We start from the raw sequence: 4,564 nt of genomic DNA, 5'->3' as shown, positions 1-4,564 counted from the left end.
GCGACCGGCCGAGCCGCCTGCTCGGGCCAGATTCCCGGAGAAGACCCTGGCAGCGATGGCCCGAGCGTGGCGATGACGTCGTCCTTCAGAGTGGAGATCTTCGGACCACGTCGCCGTCCGAGGTTAGGTCGGGCCTCGCCGAAGATGTTGCTGACGTCGAGGGTGCTGCTGCTCCCTTCAGCCGTCAAGATCCGAGCCTGCAGGATCGGATTGTCTTGTAGCGTGTGTTTCCTGCGGCCACCGAGGCCAAAACACACCCTCGCCGTGTTGTAAAGCTGCGTCTCTTTTCCTCTTGCTTCGAGTATCTGGACTTTTTTGTTGGTAACAGAAATGTTTGTGCGAGCGAGAGTTGCTTCTCGCGGAAGGTGATGAGTGAGGTATCCGTATCCCAGAGGCGTAGGAGTCCCTCGGCTCGGTCAGCCTTGCCGCTTACGCGCACTCTTACCCGTCCTTGGGGTTCTGTTACCGACGCAGTCGGGAAGGCTCGAAGAATCGCTCCGGCAGAAGAGCTTCCGAACGAGAAGACTTGTTCGGTCCGCGGAATCACTTATCCGAACGCGAGTTACTTATCGCAGAAGGTGATGAGTGAGGTATTCGTATCCCGGAGGCGTAGGAGTCCCTCGGCTCGGTCAGCCTTGGCTGCTTACGTGTACTCCATCGTTTTTAGGGTCCGCTTTCGAAGTAGTCAAAAAGCACGAAAGACATTCTGGCACAAAAGATCTTTTTTCGAGGAAAATTTCGACGCAGAGGGGGTTCCCCCCCTTTTAGCCCCCGAGGGAGGGTCGGGCTTTGCCGGGGCGAGGTCGACCCTTCCTTGACGAATAAACTTTGCGTGGGTGCGAGGTATATGAACAACTTGAAAACATCTTAAGGGTAGAAGCGACGTAGCTGTTGGATGTTCCAAGCGTTGCTGTAGACCTCGCCTTGACTGTTGGCCAGCTTGTACGTTCCGGGCTTCAGAATTTTGGCGATGACGAACGGCCCCTCCCAGGGGGGCGTGAGCTTGTGCCGCCCTCGGGCGTCTTGTCGCAGCCGAAGCACCAGGTCGCCCACCTGGAGGTCTCGGGACCGGACCCCTCGGGCGTGGTAGCGTCGCAGGGACTGCTGGTACCGCGCCGAGTGTAGTAAGGCCTTGTCCCGAGCCTCCTCCAGCTGGTCCAGCGAGTCTTCTCGACTAGCTTGGTTGCTCTGGTCGGCATAGGCCCTTGTCCTCGGGGAGCCATATTCCAGGTCTGCGGGCAAGACGGCCTCGGCCCCGTAGACTAGGAAGAACGGCGTGAAGCCCGTGGCTCGGCTCGGCGTTGTCCTCAGACTCCAGACCACCGAGGGGAGTTCCTTCATCCATCGCTTACCGAACTTGTTGAGGTCGTTGTAGATCCGAGGCTTGAGCCCTTGTAGAATCATGCCGTTGGCACGCTCTACTTGCCCATTTGGCATGGGATGAGCCACGGCGGTCCAGTCCACCCGGATGTGGTGATCCTTGCAGAAGTCCAGGAACTTTCTGCCGGTGAACTGGGTGCCGTTGTCGGTGATGATGGAGTTCGGGACCCCGAAGCGATGGATGATGTTGGTGAAGAACGCCACCGCCTGCTTGGACCTTATGCTGTTCAAGGGTCGGACCTCGATCCACTTGGAGAATTTGTCGATGGCGACCAGCAGGTGCGTGTAGCCCCCGGGTGCCTTCTGCAAGGGGCTGACGAGATCCAGGCCCCACACAGCGAAAGGCCAGGTGATGGGTATCGTCTGTAGAGCCTGAGCGGGCAGGTGGGTCTGCCTTGCGTAGAACTGACACCCCTCGCAGGTGCGGACAATTTTAGTGGCGTCGGCCACCGCCGTCGGCCAGTAGAAGCCTTGTCGGAAAGCATTCCTGACAAGGGCTCGAGGCGCTACGTGATGGCCGCAAGCCCCCGAGTGTATCTCTCGCAGGAGTTCCTAACCTTCGGCGATGGAGATGCATCGCTGGAGGATGCCCGAGGGGCTGCGGTGGTAGAGCTCCTTCTTATCTCCCAGCAAGACGAACGACTTGGCGCGCCGCGCCAGTCGCCGAGCTTCGGCTCGGTCTGAGGGTAGCTCTCCTTGGTGGAGATATTGCAGGTACAGGGTCTGCCAGCTTTGATCAGGCGTGACCCCACTTCGCTCCCCCCAACGTGTAGCGTCTCACCCTCGGGGGCCGAGGGTACCTCGGACCGAACCGAGGGTGCCTCGAGCCGAGCCGAGGGTGCCTCGGACTATGCCGAGGGTACCTCAGGCTGGGCCGAGGGTGCCTCGGGCAGAGCCGAGGGCGCCTCAGACTGCGCCGAGGATACCTCGGGCTGGGCCGAGGGTGCCTCTGGCTCGGGCATGTCGTCGATCTTGATGGAGGGCTGACGCAGATCTCGGGAGAAGACGTCCGGAGGAACCGTTGTTCGCCCCGAGGCTATTTTAGCCAGCTCGTCCGCAGTCTCGTTGTAGCGCCGAGCAATGTGGTTGAGCTCGAGCCCGTAGAACTTGTCTTCCAGGCGCCGAACCTCATCGCAGTAGGCCTCCATCTTTGGGTCGCGGCAGTGGGAGTTCTTCATGACTTGGTCGATAACGAGCTGCGAGTCACTGCGAGCGTCGAGGCGTCGGACCCCTAGCTCGATGGCGATCCGCAACCCGTTGACCAGAGCCTCATACTCGGCCACATTGTTGGACGCCGGGAAATGGAGGCGTAGCACGTAGCGTAGGTGCTTCCCGAGGGGCGAGATGAAGAGTAGGCCTGCGCCGGCTCCTGTCTCCATCAGCGACCCGTCGAAGAACATGGTCCAGAGCTCCGGCTGGATCGGAGCTGTTGGGAGCTGAGTGTCGACCCATTCAGCTACGAAGTCCGCCAAGACCTGGGACTTGATGGCCTTCCGAGGAGCGAACGAGATTGTCTCGCCCATGATTTCCACCGCCCACTTTGCAATCCTACCCGAGGCCTCTCGGCACTGGATGATCTCCCCCAGGGGGAAGGATGACACCACAGTTACCGGATGAGACTCGAAGTAGTGTCGCAGCTTCCGCCGCGTTAGGATCACCGTGTACAGCAGCTTCTGAACTTGTGGGTAGCAGATCTTGGTTTCGGATAGTACCTCGCTGACGAAGTAGACTGGCCTCTGAACGGGCAATGCATGCCCCTCTTCTTGCCTCTCGACCACAATCGCGGCGCTAACCACCTGAGTGGTCGCGGCGACGTAGACCAAGAGGGCTTCTCCGGCAGCTGGGGGTACCAAGATAGGCGCCTTCGTGAGGAGCGCCTTCAGGTTCCCGAGGTCTTCCTTAGCCTCAGGGGTCCAAGTGAAGCACTCGACCTTCCTTAAGAGGCGGTACAGAGGTAGACCTCTTTCGCCGAGGCGTGAGATGAAGCGGCTCAGAGCCGCGAGGCATCCCTGACCCTCTGTACGCCTTTCAAGTCCTTGATGGGCCCCATGCTGGTGATGGCTGCGATCTTCTCCGGGTTGGCTTCGATGCCCCGCTCGGAGACGATGAACCCCAAGAGCATGCCTCGGGGCACCCCGAAAACACACTTTTCGGGATTGAGCTTGACGCCCTTCGCCTTCAGACATCGGAATGTCACTTCAAGGTCGGAAAGGAGGTCGGAGGCTTTCCTCGTCTTGACTACGATGTCATCGACATAGGCCTCGACCGTGTGGCCGATGTGTTCGCCGAACACATGGTTCATGTACCGCTGGTACGTCGCGCCCGCATTCCTCAAGCCGAACGGCATGGTGACATAGCAGTACATGCCGAAGGGTGTGATGAAAGAAGTCGCGAGCTGGTCGGACTCTTTCATCCTGATTTGGTGATACCCCGAGTAGGCATCGATGAAAGACAGGGTTTCGCACCCAGCAGTGGAATCCACGATTTGATCGATGCGAGGCAGAGGGTAGGGAACCTTCGGACATGCTTTGTTGAGACCAGTGTAGTCTACACACATCCGCCATTTCCCCCCTTTCTTTCTCACAAGCACAGGGTTGGCAAGCCATTCGGGATGGAATACCTCCTTGATGAACCCTGCCGCCATTAGCTTGTGGATTCCTCGCCTATGGCTCTGCGCTTCTCCTCGTCGAATCGGCGCAGAGGCTGCTTGATGGGTCGGGCTCCAGCTCGGATGTCCAGCGAGTGCTCGGCGACATCCCTCGGTATGCCGGGCATGTCCGAGGGACTCCACGCGAAGACGTCGGCGTTCGCACGGAGAAAGTCGACGAGCACTGCTTCCTATTTGGGACCGAGCTCGGAGCCGATCCGGACTTGCTTGGAGGCGTCACTGTTGGGGTCGAGGGGGACAGACTTAACCGTCTCCGCTGGCTCAAAGTTGCCGGCATGATGCTTCACGTCTGGCACCACCTTCGAGAGGCTCTCCAGGTCGGTGATGAGGGCCTCGGACTCGGCGATGGCCTCGGCGTACTCCACGCACTCCACGTCGCATTCGAACGCGTGTTTGTACGTGGGGCCGATGGTGATGACCCCGTTGGGGCCCGACATCTTGAGCTTCAGGTAGGTGTAGTTGGGGACGACCATGAACTTCGCGTAGCATGGCCTCCCTAGTACCGCGTGGTAGGTT

Source organism: Zea mays, chromosome 1, assembly GCF_902167145.1.
Source record: "Zea mays cultivar B73 chromosome 1, Zm-B73-REFERENCE-NAM-5.0, whole genome shotgun sequence".
NCBI classification, from domain to species: Eukaryota; Viridiplantae; Streptophyta; class Magnoliopsida; order Poales; family Poaceae; genus Zea; species Zea mays.
Note: the sequence above shows the minus strand (reverse complement) of the source record.